Raw genomic sequence first — 25,461 nt, 5'->3', positions numbered from 1 at the left:
AAACCGTAACAATATATTGTGCTCATTATTATTATTATTATTATTATTATTATTATTATTATTATTATTATTACCCTGAAAGGTATGCAACCAACTTCCCAACTTTTAACCATTGTGAACGTGAGGTACTACCATGAGCAAAATAAATGACGCGTCTCTTTATTCTGAAGTTTTTTGAAAATATCTCTGTTTTCTTTATATGTTCGAAATTTCGGAAGGTTTCCCCAGCAGGACAGGTTAATAACAAACCCGTTTTTAATATTTGTGTTAGATATTAGCTTAAAATAAATAAATTAGAAGCAAAAAACATTAAATCGACAGAAATCTCGAGAATTACCAACTCTGCTAAAGTGGGAAATTTTCAAGAACGCGAGGGAATTCTGCAGTTCAACACGAAGCAGCGACATCTATATCATTGAGAGAGACGTGGATTAGATCTACAAACGAAACTTTTAACGAAACATTTCTAATGTGTCTTATTACATGCATTATCAACGAACTCCAAATATATGAATCTATGCTAAGTATTAACGTAAAGATAGAGCAAAAAGTGGAAATTGTCTATGGAAAAGGACGAATTGGTAACGCGACCGTAATGAAAAATCGTCTTTACCGTAGAACAGGTTCATTTCACGTAAGAAAACAAATAGCTCAGTTAGTTAAAACAACTAGTCTGTATGCCGAAGGAATTGAGTTCGAACCCCATGGAAGTGCCGTTGTACTTTTTATTACTGTGGTTATCTTATTTATTTTTTATGTGGGAAAAATCAAAATGTAACATATGTGTAAAACTCATGACGATACCAAAAAAAGAGAAAATGCCGTTCTGACACTTGCATTATTATCTCTAATTTTTGTTTGCAAACAGTTTCGTAATAATTTCCCCTGTGCTCACTACTCACTACATGCTTACTGGTGCATAACGAATGTTTTCCAGCAAATGTTAATTCTAATTTGGAGAATTTTATAAAGTTTCACAATGTTTCTCGCTTGATAGTCTTCTATCTACTTTTTGTACACTTTGATAACAGATTTCCCTATTAAATGTTTAATTTCCCCTATATATATTTAATTACAGAAAAGTTTTACATGTATTTGTCTTAAATTGAAATTGTTTTGAATTTACCACATGAAGTAAGTAGCCCGAAGGAGGAGAACTGAAGTAACTGAAATTCTACGTAAAAGCAACCTATTGTAGAATGATTATGCTTCTTAACTTCAGCACATAATCTTTACGTTGATCAGACAGAGAAAAACCCTCTATGACCACTCTCCTATGACCACTCATCTTAAAGCTCTACATGTAATGATTCGTGTCACATAATTTCGGCTCTCCAAAGACATTTATATTTATTATTATTATTATTATTATTATTATTATTATTATTATTATTCGTGAATATGCCACCCTTACATAATGTAACTTTAGATATCTTGGTTTAAAGTGCTTTCTTTAGTAATAATTTGAGCAACCATGTAACAAAATTTAAAATGTATGAGGGGGCACGAAGTTTTATTCCCCCTTCTCTTTTCAGCACCGTCCCAACAGAAAGTATATAATTTCTGACAAGCAGAGTAGACAAAATGAATAAGAAATATATTTAAAGTAACCTTTCCTCCTTCGTGAATGGAATATCACCTAACATTTTTTATTCTACTGAAGACGACCCTAGGCCGTTATGGTTAGGTAACAAAAGAAATACCTAATATATTTATTGCGCCCCTTGACTGTAATATTACCTCTTTTTTATTTGTTCGAGGCCACCCTACATAACCAAGGGTGACAAAAAGAATAGAAAAAGTGTCTAAAGATTACAAAACACTTTATATTTTGTCAGAAACAAGGCAGTGTATACACGGCATTGCTTTCGTTAACAAGTGTTTCATCGTTGAGTCGCTTATAAAATTAGGCAGAATAAAGTTTTCTAGAGGGATTTGTCCAGGATAGTTTGGTGTCGGGCTAATAACGATGAGCAAATTTATTTACATCACCGTTAAAGAAATAGCAAACTTTCTGAAAGGAACTTACTTAGGAAACATCAGATCCCCCTTCTACTTAATTGCATCTGGCGTTCTGAATGAAACTTCTATGGGACTATTAGAAAAATATATATTCCCGTTTCCACGCTGATGGCAGAATTTCTTAAGCAGTTATTGAATTACGTTCGAAGCATAGGCGTAAATAGCGCCCCCGCAACCCTGTGGCGTGGAGACTGCACAAGCTGCAAGGCCAAAAGATATACAGAAAGTACGCAGGGGCGGACCAGGCCAAATTTTCACCCGGGCAAAGTGACTTTTTGGCGCCCTCCCCCTAGTACTAGCCTATATTTTACATTTTATCATAGTATTTTTAATATTTTAAACCCATTTTTCAAAAAGACATTCATTACCTAGGAAAACTTCACAAAGAATATGGCCCGCTATAAACAATACGAACTCCCCGCCCCCCGCTTGGTCTTGTGGCTAGCACGCCTGCCTTCTGTAGTACCGGATCCAATTCCCGGTGGATTACTGTTGAACGATAAAAGTGGTTCAGATTCCACTATAATTAGTATCCACATCTCCTTTCGCCATTAAGGCATAACCGTGGAACGCTAAACTCAAGCAAACAAACAAACAATACTTACACCCCTGCCACTCTTTATTCTACATGCTCTCTCTCCATTTTTCGATACAGCCCCCTTATTACTATGAAACTCTCTTCTTCCATGGTTATGTAATTGCCACTACTTTACAAGAATATAAACCAGAAACGTCAGTAGAAAACACGTTCTAAAATTTACTTTTTGAGGGTCGTTTTGGCGCCCCTCTTTCTCTGGCGCCCCGGGCAGTCGCCCGGCCCTTGGCACTCACCTGAAAGTACGGACGCATAACTAAGGACTGCGGAGGAGACGTTAACCTTCATATTATGCCACCGGTTTGACGTGTTTGAAATGTTCAGTGACTGATCGGTTAGTGAAATAATTTCGACGGTTACTGATGTTTAAAGTTTAGCTGAGACAAAGTTACCTAACCAAATACATTTGATATCGCGATGTCACAATTTGATTTTTCCTCACCTAAAAAAGATAAAAACAATCAATAGTAATAAAAACCCTTACTCGTACTGGGCTCTAACTAACAACCTAATTCGTACAGACTAGTTGCTCTGACCAACTGAGTTTTGATTTCTTACGCGAAAGAATTCTGTTATATTACGAGGCATGCTATTCATTAGCAAAACTGTTCAAAGTAATACGAACATGCCTCAAGAACAGAGATGGAACTGAATTACCACTCGATTGACCTTGAGGCGAAATCACCAAAGGGTAGCTATAAACTTAAGTTCAGCATGCATTTCTGTGGAGTTCTGTTCAGTATTCCTATCTGCCAATCACGCTTGTTTGTAAGAGTAATATTTTACAAACCTAACCTTTCGATAGAACACAATAGCAAAAGAATAAAAGGGAAGGAATTCTTGCCCTTGTGAACGTTGGATACCACCATGTGCAATAAAACTGTCGCGTCTCCTTGAAGTGATATTTTATCGAAAATAACTCTTTTCCCTTTATATATCCGAAGTTTTTGAGAGTTTCAAAATGAGGAAACGTTACTGACAAACAAGGACGCATTTAGGGGTGGGTACAGGGGGTCCGGACCCCCTCTGGAATCCCAACTTTTCTGTAAATTTAGCCTAATTTTTGGGATTATCTTTTAAAATTTTATTATAATTTATCCTAATATTGAAGTCGGGCCCCTTCCGAAATAAATTACTGTGTACGTGCCTGCTGACAATTTTCAATATATTCGTTAAATAATAAAGTAAAATAAATAAATTAGGAGCAAAAAGCTTCAACACGGGCTAACTTTTGTCCACTGCCAATATTGTTAGAAGGGATATTAATAGCAAAAACTGCTAGTCAATGCTGAACCTTGAAACTTCACCCCGAACAGCAAGCCTATTATTGAGAACTACATATGAAACATTTTATGAAACCTTATCTAGCTTTTATCTGGCATGAAATTATTATATACACCAAAATGCACTATCCTAAAATGTGTATCTAAACATTGCTCTACGTATCTACGAAGCAATGAAAATTTTTATCGAAATATTTGGGCAGGAAACTCTAACAGACAGCCATTTTATTTAAATCGTAATAAACCCTGTAACCCTGCGTTAACGTGAAGACAAAGCTTGGTCCATTGGTAAAGTGTTGGAAGAATGAAAACTCAATGTTCGTAGGTTCGAATCTATTCACTCACCACAACATTTTATTCTTATGTGTAACGATGAAATAAGAAAGAAAAAATGTATAACCGTTAAGACAAAACTTCAACCAAGTCTGAAGAGAACAATACTAAAATAGTAACACAATGACGTCAACCAAGAATTATTTCATGTAGCGTTTGGACGAAATTACAACTGTCAACAATTGCAGAAGTAAAACCAGGCTGATAGGCGTAATGTAGTCTAGACTTCTGAATGCATTTACTTCCTCAAAACTTCCGTCTCGTCATTGGTATGCCGTTAGTCATGGTAAAACCTTTCAATTGGAAGTGAAATGACAAACTAAAACAGTTTTAAATCAATAAATGTCTATGTGTAAAAGGAGGTGTCTCTTATCTGTAGTTCTGAGTTCCTTTTACTTTGAAGTGACAAATGAGAGAAGAAAGTATGGTGATCGAAAAAAAAATCAAATTTGAGATTTCAACGAATTTACACGTATTATAGCCCCTAATACCGAAAAAGTTATTTTTTGTCTATCTGTTCGTCCGTCCGTTAGCTACACTTTTCTGTGCACTCGCCTAGAGTCCAACCGTTCAACTTATCTGCACCAAATTTTAGTTTAAAATTTTCATAGTATTTCCTATAGTTTTTTTTTAATTTCCCCCCTACTCCCAAAACAAGGGTAGTTTCCTGTCCGATGAAAATAGAAAAAAGATATCTTCTCATAACTGGCTCTAACGATCTTGTTTTCTTTCTTTTTTTATAAATCAATATTTAATTAGCAACCCTATTTTGTGGTATAAGGCATTTATCTGAGAAAAATCTACAAGGGGTAGTTTATACTTAGGGGTGAGTTTTTTCTCAGTGATTTTCTCAAAATGGACTCAAGTGTTTTCGTTCATATTTCATAAATAAATATTTCATTAATAACTTAACAATATGGCATAAATAACTCGTTTGTCCTAAAAAAAACGCGAGGGGTAGTTTATTCTTGGTGGAGTGTGTTGTCTGCGCGATTTTCTCAAAAATGACTCAAAATAGTTTATTCGTATTTCAAAAATACATATTTCGTTAATAGCCGAACAATATGGCAAAACTCGTTTGTCCTGAAAAAAAAATATACGAGGGGTAGTTTACTCTTGGGGGTGTTTTTCCTCCACGGTTTTCTCTAAAATGAATCAAGCAATTTTGTTCGTACTCAGAAATAAATATTTCATTAAAAACCTAATAATATGGAATAACTCGCTTGCCCTGAAAGAATCCTCAAGAGATAGTTTATTCGGGGAGTTATTTTTCCCTCACGATTTTCTCAAAGCTTACGTGGACAATTTTATTGATAATTCATAAATAAATATTTCATTAATAACCCTATATTTTAGTATAAGTCATTTCTATGAAAAACAATTACGACGGATAGATTATTTTGGGGGTCAAGGTTTTTCCCAACAATTTTCTCGAACGACAGGCGATTTTGTTCAAATTTCGCAAATAAATATTTCATTAATAAGCAAAACTATATCTTAACTCATTGTTCGAAACAATTCACAAGAGGTAGGTTACTTCTGACGTGTTCTTTTTGAACGACTTTCTCGAAAATGACTCATTTGATTTTTTCATATTTCATAAACAATTATTGCATTAATTGCTCTATTATATGTCTAATGAAAATGTGCTCAAAGTGTGAGTTAGTTTTGTAGTGTGGATTTTCTTCAATCGAAGTTTTTTTATTCGATAATCTGACATTCGATGTATTTGAATAATACGATATATATTTTTTTCGTATTATCCAAATACACACTTCAGTAACAACTGCGGCCTAATACAGTTAAGAAATTGAATTGAAAAATTTTAGTGCGGTGGCCCTTTAATTGAATATTTTTTGGTAAACACCCTAGCTTTTTGTGGTAAACCAAGGCTTTTCTTTTTCGAGCGACAAAAGAGAGAAGAAAATATGGTGATTGTGAAAATAGTATATCAAATTCAGATTTCAACGGATTTACATACTTAATGGCGTCTACATACCGAAAATGTGATTTTTCGATACCCGTCCTTCCGGTCCGTCCGTTCGGTACACTTTTCTGTGCACTCGCGTAGAGGCCATACCGTTCAACGTATCTACACCAAATTTTAAACTTAGGGTTTACATAGTATTCCTATAGGAGATTTTCCCAATTTTTCCTACCGCCTAAAATAAGTGTGGGTTACTAACAGCCGAAAATCGAAAAAAGCTATTTTCTCCAAAATGGTTTTAACAATTTTGTTTATTTTTCATTAATCAATATTTAATTAACAACCCTATATTGCAGTATCAGATATTTCTCTTAGAAAAATTTACGTGGGGTAATTTATTCTTGGAGGTGACTTTTTCTCGACGATGTTCTCAGAAAAGACACTGGCAAATTTTGTACACACTTCATAAACAAATATTTAACCTTGCAACATGATATAAGTCAATTGACCTGTAGTAGTTTATTCTTGGAGTTGAATTTATTTCCAGTGAGTTTCTCAAACACGACCAGTTGGCAACCCTGTATCTCGACAACGAAGCTGAACTCGAAAACTGCAAGAGGGCCATTTGTCTCCTTTTGATGTCACGAATCATCTCCCGAAGTTTGTGGACATCTTTCAGGTTCACCCTTAATGAAGCTTCTTTTCGAAAAGTTAACTATTAACTTTAGACATTGTTTATTTAAAAAAAATCACAAAATCAAAAATTAATAAAATTTATTAATTTTAAGGCAGAGAGCTACTTTTGAGAGAATATCTTTTTATCTCATGCGCATTCGTTAACACTTGGGAAGGATTATCTTTCTACTCAAAGCATTGTTTTTATAATGGTTGCATATTTATGATAATTGCCGTCAACATAAATTACAGTCCTTTCAGTTGAATTAATTGTTTATTATTATTATTGAAATTAAAATTTAATGGAATATGTAGTTTAACGTTGCACGATTATGCACCTACGCTAAGGGAGAATGATGATGAATGAAATGATAAAATGAAGAAAGTGGGAGGAAAATGGAAAATTCCAAGAAAACCCATACCCATGCACACGGTATTTGTCTACCTCAAATTTCACTTGGCGCGAAGTGGAGTCGAGCCACGGACCCCATGAATGCTCTATTATTATTATTATTATTATTATTATTATTATTATTAATAATAATAATAATAATAATAATAATAATAATAATAATAATAATAATAATAATAATAATTGAAGTGAGCTTAACGAGTTTCGACCGTCCGACTCAACCAATGTTTGGGTGCCTGTTCGTTCGTCTACTCCATGACAACTTTTCATAAAAGGCATTTCCTTTTAATGAAACTAGTAAGTGCCTTTTAGCTTTGAGAAGTAACTATTGCTTCGAATTTGAAATCTGCAAAATATAAGAGGTAAAATTAACCAAATGGTGCAAGTTTACACTAATGTATACAAAACAATTTTGCAATATCAATTACGTGAATCTTGTCCCATAAAGAAGCCGAAACCCCTACACCGAAGAGCCCTCCGAGATTTGATAATTGTCCACACGGACTGAAATTGTCATTTGAAGCCAAGACTTTAATATGAAGCCAATAATTTCTTTAAAATAGACGGAAAATTCGGAAGTTATAAGCATTTTCATATTTTTGCCTTTTCCCATAATGGAGCCGTAGCACACTATACTGATGAGCCCCCCGACTCCAGGATTTGATCATTCTCCATCGGACTGAAATTGCCATTTGGAACCAACACTTTAATACGAAGCCCAACATTTCTTTAAAATAGACGAAAAATTCGAACGTTATAAACATTTTAATATTTTTGCCTTTCCTCATAAGGGGCCCGTATTAGGCTACACTGAAGAGCCCCACGAGATTTGATCCTTGACCACTGGGACTGAAATTCTCATTTGAAACCAAAACTTTAATATGAAGCCAAAAATTAAACTTTTACATCAATTTAAACTGACTGGGTTCCAGTTCACCCCACTATTATGTTTAGTTTAGTTAAGTGGTAATTTGTGACAGCTTCACATCATCAAAAGAATCTTTCACTCCCCCCCCCTAAAATTTGTGCTGGATCCGCCACTGGATTCAATAGACATTTTTCCTATTCTTTTTATCACCTTGTTGGTTTTCCCTCGTACAAATAAAGAAGCGGTAATATTACAATCAAGGGGCGCTATATATTAGGTATTTCTTTAGTTACCTACCCCTAACCGCACAGGGCCATCTTTGGTAGAATAAAAAAATGCTACGTGATATTCCAATCATGAAAGGGGAGAGGATGCTGTAAATATATTTCTTATTCATTTTGTCTACCCTGCTTATCAGAAATTACTTTCTGTTGGAAGGGTACTGAAATGAGAGGGGCAAAATAAAACGTCGTACCCCCTCCTACATGGTTGTTCAAATAATTACTAAAGAAAGCATTTTAAACTAAGATATCTAAGATTTAAACTAAGAAACTAAGATATCCTTACATTATGTAAGGATGGCATATTCAGGATTATTATCATTATTATTATTATTATTATTATTATTATTATTATTATTATTATTATTATTATTATTATTATTATTATTATTATTATGAATGTTTTTGGAGCACCGAAATTTTGTGAGACGAACAATGGAATGTAGAGGTTTAAGATGGGTGGTCATAGGGAGGAAAAACCAGTTTTTTTTATCTGACTCTCTAACGTGAAGATTATGTGCTGATGGCAAGAAGTATCATCATTCTACAATAGGTTTCTTTTACGTAGAATATCAATTACTTGAGTTTTCCTCCTTCGAGCTACTTATCTCATGTGGTAAATTCAAAACAATTTCAATTTAATACAAATACATTGTAAAACTTTTCCGTAATTAAACATCTAGGGAAAATTAAACATTTAATAGGGAAATCTGTTATCAAAATATCCAAACAAGTAGATAGAAGACTATCTAGTGAGAAATATTGTGAAACTTTATAAAATTCTCCAAATTAGGATTAACATTTACTGGGAAACAACGCGCCAGCGAGCATTACGTATAGTGAGCAGTGAGCACAGGGGAAGTAATTACTAAACTTTTTGCAAACAAAATTAGGGATGCTAATGCAAGTGCGACAACGACATTTTTTCCTTTTTGGTATCGTCATGAATTTTACACATATGTTACAATTTGATTCTTTCCCACATAAAAAATAAATAAAATAACCATAATAATAAAAACGACAACGTCACTTCCATCTGGATTCGAACCCGCTACCCTCTGCATACAGACTAGTTGCTTTAACTAACTGAGCTATTTGTTTTGTTACGTGAACTGAACCTGTTCTACGGTAAAGACGATTTTTCATTACGGTCGCGCTACCAATTCGTCCTTTTCCATAGACAATTTCCACTTTTTGCTCTATCTTTACGTTAAAGCTTGGCATATATTCATATATTTGAAGTTTGCAGATAATGCACGAAATAAGACATATTAGAAATATTTCGTTTGTAGATTTTATCCACATTTCTCTCAGTGACATAGATGTCGCTGCTTCGTGTTGAACTGCAGAATTCCCTCGCGTTCTTGAAAATTTCCCACTTTAGCAGAGTTGGTAATTCTCGAGATTTCTGTCGATTTAATGTTTTTTGCTTCTAATTTGTTTATTTTAAGCTAATATCTAACACAAATATTAAAAACGGGTTTGTTATTAACCTGTCTTGCTGGGGAAACCTTCCGAAATTTCGAACATATAAAGAAAACAGAGATATTTTCAAAAAAAAATCAAAAAAAAAGAGACGCGTCATTTATTTTGCTCATGGTAGTACAGCGTATGATCTGTCAGGAAAGTAAATGTACACCTATTTTTCGAGTCTGGCATTCCTGCGCTCCATCCGTGGAGAGTATGAGAATTAAATTAATCAAATGTTTACTGAGGGGCAAAAAGAAAAGCTTAATCTGAATAAGACATTGCAGAGGGGCACAAGCTGTGAATACGAATAGTGCATTGTGTAAATAAAGGACGACACCGAAAGAGAAAGCCAGAAACAGCTGTTAAACTTACAAAAAAAGAGTAAAAATTGTCGAAGTGGGAACATAAAACACAAATACAACAAATACGCCGACAACTAAACAATCACCATGCCATGATCTTGGTGTAGTGGTTAAGGTGCTGACTTACAAAGGACGCAAGTTCGAATCTTAAGCGAGGACATTTTAAAAATTTTTGTTAATAATACATACAACTCATGAGAGATGGTAAAAGAGGTCGTATTTAGTTTTTCGTAGCAATTATTATTGGTAATGTTTAGTACTGATAATACTTTTTGTCTTTACGTATTGCTTTTATTCTTTTCTTCATTTCGAAAGAGAAGAATATCCGAACAAATGCCACCAAAATTCCTCATAGTTTGAATGTAAACGCCATTTGCAATTAGTGAAGAATAAAAATTGAACGTTCCGATGTAGCTGCAAAAAGTAAAAAGAAAAACATGGAAGTGGACCATACTCATGGTTACTAAAAATACAATTTCTACATGCCTTACACCTCCCGACCCCGTTTCTACGTTAGCAAGTAAGAGGTTTGTGTTTAGGTTAGGTTGGTCAATACGTTTTGCAAAGGGGCCCGGTTTAGCTCTGACGCACCACAGGTGCGAGAAGGGAGAAAAAAACTTTTTCTCTCTCCCTCTGTGTGTCTACTTATCTATCTATTTGTATATATATAACGCTATTTGTGAATGCCATAACCACCCTAATTTTCAGCGGATTGAGACGAAACTTGGCACAAACATTAATTGTTGAAATATCTTGATGAGTTCGTTAACCAGAATAATCAGATGAAAATGTTCAAAATGATGGCCCTTCAAACTCTTAAAAAGTTCCAAGGGAACCAAATTTCGCCCATAAATAGGTATTCAGAAAGTCTGAATAAATTTTCCTCTTTTACTGAAATATTTGTGTGCAGAAACTTATTGAAATATTGGACCCGATTAATCGCCTAAAGAAGGTTCACGCCCTTTCGCTACGGTCAGTTTTTTTTTCCAGGAGGGGGTTATTTTCCTATTGGAACAAGATGATTGTTACTGATGATATGAAATTACACATTGAAAGTGAAGTAACTTGTGTAACGTGTTATTTGAAAGAATAATATAATAAATGTGCATTCCTCTAACACAGAGAACTCATGTGTTTCGAGTTCGGGAGCCTGAATGGCGAGGAGTGCTATTTGATTTGCTTTTTAGTAACACATTGCATTGCAAATAAAGGTAGGCAACATTAGTGGTAAGTAAAACAATAATAATAATAATAATAATAATAATAATAATAATAATAATAATAATAATAATAATAATAATAATAATAATAATAATAATAATAATAATAGGTGTTGTTTGTGGCAAGGCAATATCTTCCTCAGTTCTTCTTCAAACGTAATGATTGTAACGCCATATCTCCCTTACAAACAAAATATTAGCAATTTATATCGAGAGAACGGGAAACTGTAGAGCGATGGGACCAACGTTGGACAGTATGCACTCATAGTACTCAGAAAAGTAAGCGATTTCAATGCAAAAGGAACGAAGAGTCATTGTCATGGGTACTCATGGGGCCACGGCAGAGCCCTCTTTAGGCAAAATGTCGATAGCTTATATCGAGAAAACAGGAGGTGATACTGGGATGGGACCAACGTTGGACGGGGATGCGGCACAGGATCGACACGGCACAGGATCGACACGGCATACGACCGACAATTCAGCTCAGAAACCGGTTTCGGTCCTGTGCCGTGTCGATCCTGTGCCGTTTCGGTCCTATGCAGTGTCGATCCTATGCCGTGTCGATCGTGTGCCGTTTTGCTCTCACGCCGCTGCTCTGAAATAATTTAACTTTTAATCATGTGCCTAAAAAAATAATATTTTTATTATCTGTTTAATCTTTGCTCTTACAAATTATAAACTCCTGTCGATTCTATGCCTGTGCAAGTTATATGCATAGAATACGTACGATCGAAACGGCATAGAGCCGACACGGCATAGGACCGAAACGGCACAGGATCGACACGGCATAGGACCGAAACGGCACAGGATCGACACGGCATAGGAACGAAACGGCACAGGATCGACACGGCGCAGGACCGAAACGGCATAGGACCGAAACGACGCACGATCATCCCCACTGCGTAGTATCTATAAAACCAAATATCTATTTCTCATAAAAGCAATCAGAGACCTGTCAATTGATTTTAAAATATAAGAATTATAAGATATTTACTATATGAATATTAATAATTGTGAGTGACAAAAGAATGATAGTGCTAAATGGACAAAATATAATTTCTTGTGTGCTTGGTCAAAAGCATTTCTATATGTATGGAATACTTATATTTATTATTATTATTATTATTATTATTATTATTATTATTATTATTATTATTATTATTATTATTATTACGTTTTAACTCCTTTTGAAATCATGGCCTGATTCCACTAGAAAGCGAAAGCCATGAGAAATGTAAGCTAAGTAGTAATATGGAATACTTTTAATGTTGCTCACTAGAGGAAACATGCTCGCATGTCTTCTCGTCTCGATATCGAGACCACAAGAGACTTTTTTAATAAGAAGCTCAGTTGGGAAGTAATAACTGAGCCGATGGCTCGAGCCGGCTGGCTTGGGGTGAACCATCGGCTCGAGCTGGTTTGGTTGGATGAACCATCTGCTCGGTTCGGCTCATCTGGGCCGAAGGCTCTTGCTGACACGGTTCGGTGAGCTGTTGGCTCGGCTCACTTCTCGGTTCGGGTCCATAGTGAGTGAGCTGTGAGCCCAGCTGCTCAAGTTGTTTACAATTGTAAACCCGGGCCGAACAGTTTTGAAGATATTTGGCCAGTGCCCTATAACTTTTAACAATGTTTGGCTCGAGCCCGAATACTCAACCTAAACCCTCAACCCAAATTCACAAGCTCGTGAACAATATCCTTGACTCCTAGAATTCACGACTACCGAGGTTAGCAATCAACTAGTTTTTTAGTATTCAAACACAGACCGCGTTTCTTTCATGTTTAAACACAGTTTTGTTATAATTATAATTATTATTATCATTTATTATTATTAATAATAATAATAAAAGTTGTACTAGTAGTAGTACTAGTATCATTGATAACCTATGCAAGATACTTGAAGAGAATACTCGAAACTACAAACCAGATTTGGTTCGACTCGACCCGAATTCGAGTCGAGTTGGAGGAAATTTTTCGAATCGCGTTCAGAGATGTCTGTTTTTAGTCGAATCGAGTTTCAAAGAATACTCGCTCGTACTCACTCGTGCCCATCGTAGGATGACCACATTCTAACAATCGAAAAGTAGGACACAAGTATAATAGTACTGTATATGATATCTTACTGCGTCAGCAATACGCATATCATTATTTCAATTAATGTTAACCTTAAGTTAATGAACATTTTTGTTAAGAAGAAGCACTGAACAAAATTATTAAAGGAATTAAACACAACTCCAAATGCTTTGATGAATAACAAATTGGTTTATTTTATGAACGTACAGTCAAAGTTCGTGTTGGGCTAAATAATAATAATAAATTTCGAAGCGTGGTATTATTTTAAGAAATGAAAGAAAATTTAGACCGGCACAAAGGAACTTCTATTTAACTTGGTTAGCATCACTGTCATAAGTTCAATAAGAAACCTTTCCTACTTTACCGATATCTCAACAAGGCCTTCTCAGTAAAAGCGATGTATTGTAAAAAATGGTTTGTTGATTGTTCTCCATCCCTAGTCTTCTGAGGAGTGTTAAAAAACACAGCGGTTCATCATTCAGGAAAAGAGTGTGTTTGATTCAAAATATTGTGAATAAAGAATGAAACATTAATATATTGCAAATAAATTAACTCTGGACATTTCGCAGGACATTTTAAAGAAGAAGGATATTTCTCGATTTCCTAGACATCTTCGCAACACGCAGGACAGCTCTTTGAAAAACAGTGCTGTACTGCAAAAATCAGTACGTCTGGTTACCCTAACCCATCCCTACGAGTAACGCAGTATGGCATTTTAGCCAATGTTACCTTATATGAAAATATTCATAACTTATAGCTGTCAAGTAAAAATGTGTCCTTGCATTTACATAAAGCAATTCAGAAAGGGCAATAATAATAATAATAATAATAATAATAATAATAATAATAATAATAATAATAATTATAATAATAATAATAATAATAATAATAATAATAATAATAATAATAATAATAATAATAATAATAATAATAATAATAAAAGCGATAGTAATAGTAGTACGGAAAATTGAAGTGATAACATTTGTTCACATATTCTAAGTTTCAGACCTAAAAGTAACGCGTTACTTTCGAAGTAAAGTAACAGTTACTTTTTGGGGGCAAGTAACGCGTTACATTTTAGGAAAAAGTAAAGTAACTTGTAACGCGTTACATTTTTACATGTAACTTACCAAAAACTGTCCATGGGAAAATTGTTCACTGCTCGGGCCAAGATTGTTTCTGACTGTCGACAGATGGATGCCGTTTATGGCAGACCTTTGCCTGAAGTACTGCCCAAAGTTTGTAGTCCAACGGGTTAAGATCCGGGCTGCTAGAAGGCCAATCAGTGGTAGAAATGAAGTGAGGGACGTTCCGCGCCAGCCAGTCCTAAGTTGGTTTCGCTGTGTGGCCTGGAGCGGAATCCTGTTGGAAGGTCCACCTTTCTCCAGGGAACATGGTAGCAGATAGTGGTTACACTATAGGTGTTAGCACTGTGTTCTGGTATACCTTGGCAGATGTTTTAACACCTTGTTCGCAAAAATACAGCTGGGTTGTGCTTGAGTAGCTCACTCCCCACCAAACCATCACTGAGGCAGCATGATGTGTCGGGTGTCATCCAGAAGTCCTAAACGGCAGAACTCCTAAAAATATAGGCACTAGACCTGAATTTTAGTACTTCTGCAGTTTAGGACTTGTGGCACGGTATGATTTTTAGGATTTCTGCCGTTTAGGACTTGTGCCGCGATATGATTTTTAGGACTTCTGGCATTTAGTACTTCTGCCTTTTAGGACTTGTGCCGTTTAGGTCTTGTGCCTTTTTCATTCACTTGCTTTAGTTCTGAAATTCGCCACCAACCCACGAAATTGCGACGATGCAGCAACTAGTTGGCAATAATGTCACGAACGTAGCTAATTCCAACAATAACAGCTATATTTGTACTACTAAGATTATTATTATCACTATCTGTTCTGCACTTATACGTGAATTACATAATACAACTTATTTCATTCTAAGAATTAATTACATAATTAGTTAAGAAATTCGTTTCTTTCGAATGGAGATACGAGAATCCCAAGAAAAATTCCTAAAACAAAAATAAATAAATAAAAAATTGAAAAAATGTTTAAAAAGCATATTTTACCAGACTTCTGAAAGCAAGAAAACATTCAGAATTTCAATATATACTGTGTGGAGCGAATTTTATTAAGAGTAAGACAAAAATCCACCAAAGTTTACTTAATTAACACAAAAGCTCACTAGACATTTCACGAGTGAACATTAAATACCAACGGTATACATAAAGAACGCAGTAGATTTAAAATTGAACAAAGAACATTTACTATGCAATACATTGGGTGACATTCATAAGTTCTAAACGGCACAAGTCCTAAAAATATAGGCACTAGACCTAAATTTTAGGTCCTGTGCCATTTTTGCAGAAATTACTACATAGTCATTTAGGGGTGTAGCCTGCAATTTTTTCTAGGGGAGCTTGATTTTTATATATTAAAAGCAAATCAAAAGTTTATTTTCAGATTACGAAAGCTTCAATAAGACAATAAATTTATACATATTACACATGTACATAAATACATAATATTATTGTATTTCCAGTTACTTCCTTTTTGAAACCTGGACCTTGACAGAGCGTAAATTTAAAACCACAGCTTGTGGGAAATGTACGAATAAGTTAGTTATAAGAAATCGGAAACTGTTCATGGAAGTCCATCTGTTTGACTGTATTTATCTTCTGTACTCTTATATAAAAGAGTAAAGATGAGTGATTTTTGGGCATACTACTACAAGTAGAGTCGATAAATTTTAGTTATAAAATATAATTTTCTTATGAAAACAGTACATAAGAAAGAATTTTTGGAAATAAGTATCGTAAAAAGGGTGGGGTAAGATTTTTTTAAAGGGTAGTGTATCTCGCAAGTTTCTAAAGCTAGTAAAATAAAACTTGGCATATAAGTTTTCCTATTAAAAAAAAAACTGAAAATTGAAAATTGAAAATTGAACACATAAAAGGGAAAGAGCAAATGGAGCAAAATTTTTTATGATCGATTTCCCCATTACTTACTCAGAAAATATGTAAATAAATTAAGGAAGGATTTGTTTAAGCTAGATGCGTGAAACTCGGCATTTGAACTTTTAACTAAAAGTAATAAAATACTATATGTTTCAGCGTCTTGAAAATTACACTTCTAAGCGAAAGGAGGGTCAGTTTCTATAATATTAAAATATCCCACTGCTTATGAGATTTGGGCAGAAAACTCTTTTTCCTTTAGGCCTCGGTTCATCCAGTTAAGCAAACGAGAGTACAAAGTGGCTGATTAATTAGGTTCTTTTAATTATTTTAACATGTTGACGTAGTTTAATTCTTTTAAAACTGTATTCTTTCACATTCTATTATAAACATATTTCATTTGCTGTAATTATTAAACACGTTTAATAAACATAAAACAGACTAACCTCCGGTCCCGGCCAGAATATGTTTTTGGTGTTAAGCCATCATTTGCCGTCCGTAACATAACCTTTGATTTTAACTTCACGTACTATCAAGACTAAAGTCTCAGAAATGTAGCATATATGAAATATACTACTTCTACTACTACTACTACTACTAAATATTAATAACAATAATAATAATAATAATAATAATAATAATAATAATAATAATAATAATAATATGTACTTCTGAAATACATATGTATCTATGTGTTATTAATTCTTTCATAATCTTGAAAGAAACTTTTGATTTGTTTTTAGTTTGTAAAAATGAAGGCCCTCTAGAAAAACTTGCTGGCTTATTATTCCATTATTATTATTATTATTATTATTATTATTATTATTATTATTATTATTATTATTATTATTATTATTATTATTATTATTATAGGACAACAGTGATGGCTTATTGCTTGCAGTGCCTAGTAGTAGTTGTTTCCTTTCATCTTCTCAGTTAGAACTTCAGACTGCAGGTCAAAGTGAGCTTCATGGATCACCTGCAAATGCATCTAAGAAGATAGTGTAGAATCCTTCAGATGATCTCCTGAACATGTATGGTTCTATCCAAAATCTGGAACTAGAAAACTGACAGCTCGGAAAAGGAAGAGATGTGCTATTCTCACAGACACTCTAGAAAAAAGTACTTTCGAAATGAAAAAGAAGCATCTAAAAGCAACCGAAAACGTAAAATCATCAGCTGAGAAGAATTTATTCTCAAGTCGTCTGTTTGGTTTCTGAAGAACCGTACGAAGAACAGGATACAGAAGAAGACTGGGTACAGTGTTTATGTTGTGAGAAGTGGTCTCATTGGTCGTGTTCCGAGAGAAATCCGTATTACATCTGTATAGATTATAGACATTGACTGCCACAGTGAAAATGAGTGAAGCGATGTTCAAGCTGTAGATTTGATAGCATTAAATTTCTGAATCAAGTCCGATTGTTGCAACTTACCCCAGATGATGTTGCAATTTACCCCATGGGTGGGGCAAGTGTCAACAGTCGGACTTAGTTCAAAAAGTGGATGCTATCAAAACTGCCGTTCGATGTTTTGCACTTCTCTTTTTTTGGTATGTAGTTAAGGCATGTACCTTTTAGTACACTCAATATAGTTTTTATATCTATAATAATTTTCGAGTAAAAAAACAGACCTGAAAATTGTTGCAACTAGCCCCATCTTTCCCTACAATCACTTTTTCAAAAAAAAATGTATAAAGCCAGTAAAGCAATTAACATGTAGGTCTATTTTCGAAGATAATATAGGAATTTTTCGTGCTGCTAATTATTTATTTTTAAAAAATCAGATGCTGAAACCAATCGATATAGCGCAGTTTAAGCAATTCAGTTTGTTTTATTTAAAAAGAAAACTCTCTATTTACAAATTTGATTGTTCCTATGTATTAGAGCAGTCTTCGAAAAATCAGTGCCTATTGTATTTCTAAAATATAGCTGGAGCCGCGGTGGGTCAGTGGTAGAGCGTTCATCCCTGGTGCATGGGGTCTCGGGTTCAAACCCTGCTCCCGCCAATTGAACTTTGTGGTCGATAAACGCCGTGTGCGTGGATATTCTAGGGGTTCTCCCGTTTCCTCCCACTTTCTTCATTCCACCATTTCATATATTTCTCATAATCACCGTCTCCTTCAGCCTAACCGGCATAACCGTGGGACGTAAAACTCAAAGATTTCATTTCATTTTCTAAAATATAGCTGTATTGATTTCTTGGTATATATTTACCTTCAGTTTGTTTGAGAGAAAATTATTACAAGAACTAAAAAGTGTTTCTCTAGTAAATACGTTTTCATAGTTTAGCTATTTACGTTACTAAACAAATTTGGTTTTTTTAATACATAAAATGGCGCCCGTATATATATATAGGGTGTAACTTAATTAATATAACAAACGTCGTTAGGTGATTCCTGACACCGAAATAAAACAAAAACTATACAACAACCTGGGTGTAACACCCGAAAATTTGTCGGAAAAATGTATAAACCGCCATAACTCATGAACAAAACGTCGGATTGAAGTCGGGCAAAAGAATGTCCATTGTTTTTAGTCGTAGATTCGATTAGTGTACAGTGACGATGCAAGGATGACTTCCAAAGAAACTGGAGTATTCCTTTGAGTATTTTATCAAACGTTGAATGAAGAAATGATCAATCAAGTACAAGATTTAACATTAAAAAATAATAGTGCATCGTTCAAGTTAGAAGAACACTCAGAATTCGAAAGAAAGAGAGATACACATGTGTGATTCATCTATTTTATCTCAGTACATAATGACGTCTCGGAAGAAGATTTTAAATGGAACGAAGTCTTTAACGTATCACACTTATATCTTCTAGGCTAATGGTAACGGATGATAAATGAACGGCTTCCTGTCCAAGAGTGTGTGAAAAAGGAAAAATAACTTTGATCCAGATTAGGTTTAAAACGACTGTGCATAGGACAGTCAGGCGGCATGTAAATAAATATAACATCGAAAAATGCAAAGATCATATGTGATGAACGAGTGTACAAGGAATTCTCCACATGACCCAGGGATTCCAAATATTGTGTGAATAGATATGGGGCAAAAGTAAGCTGCATTAAACGGTTTCTTCCTCGTAATATGTAATTCCGTGGAATATGGTACTTCTGTGCACAGAAGCAACAAAAGTGGAGAAACAAGGGATGTTGTACACGTTGCATAACGATACCAAGAAGTGCGCTGGAATAGTATACTTGATTTATCCGTTAGATGAATCTTCTCCCAGGAATACTTTTGATGGCGTTTTCCCCTTCCTTCGAGTTGGCAAACCTCAACTTTTCCCTGAGCTATGAAAAACTTCATTGCTATTGTGAATATACCAAAATACTATCCTAGTGTAGACCACTTACATTTTGATTTTATCATTGCCGGAGAAATTTTCTCAAAGGAAGCTCGTTGAAAGTTCATTTTAAAAAAAGGATAGTCTTTTTTCGACATTCTAATGTACATACCTTAGAGCTGTATGGAATACCTACACGGAGGAATACCTACGGAACTATCGTCCCTTGTGTGCCAATTGCGAGTGGCTTACAGAAGGCTGTCTTGAAGTTTTATTGTGGAATGGCTTCAGTTAGCATGGCTGAGTTGTAATAAGCATCGACGCAACTTGTGAGTGATATACATAGTCAGATGCTCTACTGTTACACGTGTAATTCCTGTATAACAGGATGGGAAATGTTGTGTTCAACGGTAGAGGGTTTTGTCCAGGTATTTAAGGTCGTGTAAAAGTGTAGACGTTGGTGTTTAAGTAAAATTGATTGTGTTAACCTGTACACGCCTGCGCGATGGAAGATTACCCTGTCCACGAGTTGGCAGATATGCAACTCATTTATGGAGTAGCAAAGGGCAATAGCCCAGAAGTGAGGCGTTTATATCGTGACCGTCGCCCTCAAAAGAGAGTAACTTTCCTTGTATTTTTCCACGCCTCCATATTCGACTTCGAGAGAGGGGTCTCTTCGGTTTCTCGTACGTGAAATCGGAGGAAATAGCCCCATATGGACAGCTGAACTTGAAGACAGCGTACGTCGAATGATCAAAACCGTCTTGAAACTATCATGTGTATGGCGTAAAAACCCACATGCAACTCTAGTAAACGATCAGCAGCAGAAATTTGGTGTGGTGTGGTGGATAATTTTGTGGTAGGATCTTATTTATTATCGGTCTGCCTGTGTGGGAGTACGTATCTTTTATTTTTACGTAATTTTCTCCCAAAATTGATAGAACATGTGCCCTTGAACATAAGACAGCAGATGTGATTTCAGTATGATAGTACACCTGCACATTTTGACAGGAATATGCAGACTTACCTAAATGAAACATTCCCAGATTGGGAGAGAAAAACCTGTGTTATGACAACCTCGTTCATTCTACCTCACGCTGCTTGATTTTTTATTTCGGGGATACGTATGAAACTCCGGCCACGACAGTCGAAGAACTTGTAGCTCGATGTAATATAGCTGCGGCAATCATCTACGAAATTTCAGATGTGCTTGATCACACGCGGAAAAATTTGCTTCGCCGATGTCATCTTTGCAATGCGGTCAACGGTCGACAATATCAGACTGTGAACTGTTATTCTTCATAGCTGTCTCGTGTACACATACTGCATTGCACAAATACTGTACAAGGTACCTCTGAGTATTTCAGTTATCCTACCTTCTCCGAAACAGAATAAATCGATAATTTGAAATTGTATTTCTTTCTTTCCTTGTGCAACACGCGCAAAACCTTGAGTATCGTCGAGTTTCATTCCTTCTGTACTCGTAGTTATTATCTTCCACGAATTTACGCATTACGGGGAGGAAATCTTTTAATCTAGCTTACTTTGGCTCAAATTATATTCACATAATTTGTGGGAATCACTGTTGTTGTGAAGAATCCCTTATACTCTAGTTCATCGTACATGATCTTTTGCCCCTGACTGTCTTATGCACAGTCGTTATAAACCTACTCTGGATCAAAGTTATTTTTTTCTCATTTTTACACACTCTTAAGTTGAACAGGAAGCCGTTGATTGATCATCCGTTACCATTGGCATAGAAGTTATAATTATGATAAGCTAAAGACTTCGTTTCATTTAAATTCTTCTTCCGAGTCCAGGAATCACTTCCAGACGTTCATTACATTAATGAAGTTACACACTATATATATAATGATAAAAAATAATACCGATATTAGTGTCGATGAAATAGTATTTGGAGTCACTCAGACGAACAGTAACACTCCCGATGCAGTTTAAATCCATACTCAGATTCCATTGCCCTTTATGCTCAAAATGAAACTATTCTCCCCGTGCGAAGAACGGGTATTCTGTTAATAATTTATTATTAAACATCACACCATAAAATACAAAGTGTATCACGTAATGTACACGTTATACTGTTACTTGCTTAATGTATAAATGGAGGATGAAGGACTATTATTGGATCAAAAGATCCAATATATTTCAGACAATAAATTTCTTGTAGGCTTTATATCTGGAGAACAACATATAGTGTACCCAAACCTAAACTATGACTGAACTCAGTATGATGTGCTTAGTGCCTGAATAAAACGAAAGCTCGATTTAGGGGCCATTCAAAAATTCTGTTGCCCTTGATCCAAAAAATCTAATATATTTCATTCAATAAACAAAAAAAAATCTTGTACGTCTTATATCTGAAGAACTACATATAGTGCAGCCAAACCAAAACTATCACTTAACTCAGCACGATGTGCTTATTCCGAAAGTAATACGAAACCTTGATTTAGGGACCGTCCAAACGTTTGTAGCCCCTGATCCAAAAAGTCCAATATATTTCATTCAATCAATAATTTTATTGTATGTCTTATATATGGAGAACTACATATAGTGTAACCCAACCCAAGATATCACTTAACTCAGTGTGATATGCTTATTGCGTAAAAAATATGAAAAGTCGATTTAGGGACCGTCCAAAAATTTTGTGGCCCGTTATAAAAAAAATCCAAAATATTTAATTAATCGAAATTTTTCTTGTACTCCTTATACCTGGAGAACTACATATCTGGAGAAAACTCGATTTAGAGACCGTTCGAATATTTTATGGTAACTGATCCAAAAATTAATATTAGCCAAGATCATAATACTTTGATCCATTTTTTAGATCATTCCTAAAATTGTTGTTTTTATTCAATCTTTCTTTTAAACAGTATCACTCTCTTTGTTCTCAATTTGAAATTTATCAAGCAATTATAAAGCATTGCTTATTATCCAATTTGTATTCGGTGTAGAGCTTCAATTTTCTCAAAGTTTCAAATAAGATAATAAAATATGATTTACTATCGGAATTCGTGTCAGGCATTATTATTACTTTTATTGGTGTTTTCCTTTCTTTCAATTGTTAAAACAAGAAACTACCTTGCACTGTCATAAAATATGTGCTCTTTTCCAATAGCATAATAAGTGCTCATATAATTTTGAACTTTGAAATTAAGGATTGAATCAGTACAAGAAGTACAATTTGGATAACGAATGACTTATAATTGATGTTTAGTGGCGTACTGAAGTAAAGGGATTAAGGACTTTGAAACCCCCCTTGAGCAAGGTATTATGCAAAATTAAGCACGTTTATCATATTAGCACGTTTATATATATAAACACTTGATATTATATAAACTTGTGTTCCTAAAGCCCCTGAACCCCCTAAACATTTGCGTAGAGTACTGATTGTGTTTCTCTTATTATTTTAACCGTTTTATGCTTTGAACGAAATTTGAAGTGCAGGAACCCTGTGAAGATGACCACCTTTACTATAAAAATTTCTTTAATGGCTCTTAGTTTTTCTTCAAAACAATCAATAACGAACGAAAAATAAATTATTGAGTTTGATTTTAAATCGAAATTTGAAATACCACCAAAAAGTTGGCCCACCCAACCTTATTTTGTAAATGACTCTTAATAATTTTCAAAACAAACTATTTCCTCTTCAAACCAATCAATAAGAAAGGAAAACATGTTATTAGCTTGAGTATTGAATCGATATTTAAAAGCAGAAAAAACAGTATGAAGTTGACCACCAAATGTATCCTGGAAATAGATATATTTTACTGGTTGTTTTGACACAAGTGATTTTTTCTTCAAAATAAGCAAACCGCCCCGAAACAAATCACCTTCATCAACATTATTTCTTAATTATATTTTTATGTTTTTCGAATCAAATTACTTTTCTTCCAAACAAGCAACAACAAATCCATATCAAACGATTGATTTTGGTCTTGAATCGAAATTTGTAAGTAAGGGAATCAGATTGAATTTGATCACATTCTAAATTTATTTTGTAAATCTCTTTCTCTATTTTTTCGAAACAAGCGATTTGCTCTTAAAAACAACCAATAAGAAACGCTTGGCTTCGGTTTTGATTCGAGACTTTAAAGTGGAGCCAATATGAAATTCCATCACCCATTTCTCTTGAAAAGACTCTTTATGTTTTTCGAAACAGACTATTCTTTTTCAAAATAATTAGTAGCATACGCATATCCAACAATTGATTTTGATTTTCAATCAAAATTTTAAGTGGAGGAACAAGGGTAAATTTGGCCATATACCAACTTTATTTTGTAAACATCTCTTTATGTTTTAAGAAAGATACGATTTTTACTATTTTTCTTCAAAAAAGTCAATAACAAACGAAAAGAAATGATTGGCTTCCGATTTCAATTCGAAATTTGAAAGGAGGCAACTTAACATAGGTGCATTGCTTCGCTTTAAAAAAAAAAAAATCCAAACGCAAATTCTAAGCTTACAGTTTTAAAATTGGAGTTACATGTACATACTTCAACTTAGTATACATAAAAAATTACAGCATTATAAAAATATCAGACAAATAATATTATTTATTCGGTATTGAAAACCTCGAATCAACTATTGGAGTTATTTAGCGTATTTTTTTTTAATATCACAAAATTAAAGGTGTATTTATTACGGCATGGATATATTACGCACAATATTTTTATACAATTTGTATATATATATATATATATATATATATATATATATATATAATTTTTTTTAAAAAAATAGACCATTTAGAATTATTTATCCTTACAATTTTTTATATCCACAAATTCAAGGTGAGGGATATGCGATATTGATATTTTCAGAAAGTGTTGACCAGCCTACAGAATGTCGATCCTGTGCCGTGTCGATCCTGTGCCGTTTCGGTCCTGTGCCGTGTCGATCCTATGCCGTTTCGGTCCTGTGCCGTGTCGATCCTGTGCCGGTTTCGGTCCTATGCCGTGTCGGCCCTGTGCCGTTTCGGTCCTATGCCGTGTCGATCCTACGCCGTTTCGTTCCTATGCCGTTTCGATCGTATGACGGTTCTCTCCTATATATCCTTGAGAAAATAATTGTTACTTAATATTGCGTAATTATAAAATAATGTATTTTTTATTATTTCGATCGTATGAAAGTTCTGCTGTCGATCCTATGCCGTGTCGATCCTGTGCCGTTTCGGTTCTGTGCCGTGTCGATCCTACGCCGTGTCGATCCTATGCCGTGTCGATCCTACGCCGTGTCGGTCCTGTGCATGTAACCCCGTTGGACACCGTGGACCCATAAGGCGCATCGAAAAAATTAGGGAGGCGGGCGCCAGCCAGCCTTACTTATTTCCACATAATAATATAAAATTATATTGTCGAAATACACACACGAGTTAGCTACTAATATTTCATATTATTATTATTATTATTATTATTATTATTATTATTATTATTATTATTATTATTATTATTATTATTATTATTATTATTATTATTATCTACAGCGTCTTTTCATTACGTGAGCATGTTTGACATGAAACCAAAGAGAAAATCCATCCTGTAGCGAAAAGAAACAATACTTTCTCTCAAATGGATAAAATATCAAGCCGAGATTGATTCGAACTCGCATGGACGGCGCGAAAAGCCAGTGCTTTGTCCACTATTTTTTTAACTGAGTCACCGAACGCGT

The sequence above is a fragment of the Thermobia domestica genome, chromosome 17, assembly GCF_964235325.1.
Source record: "Thermobia domestica chromosome 17, izTheDome1.hap1.1, whole genome shotgun sequence".
NCBI classification, from domain to species: Eukaryota; Metazoa; Arthropoda; class Insecta; order Zygentoma; family Lepismatidae; genus Thermobia; species Thermobia domestica.
The sequence above is the reverse complement of the archived record's forward strand: the minus strand, read 5'-3'. Positions refer to the sequence as shown.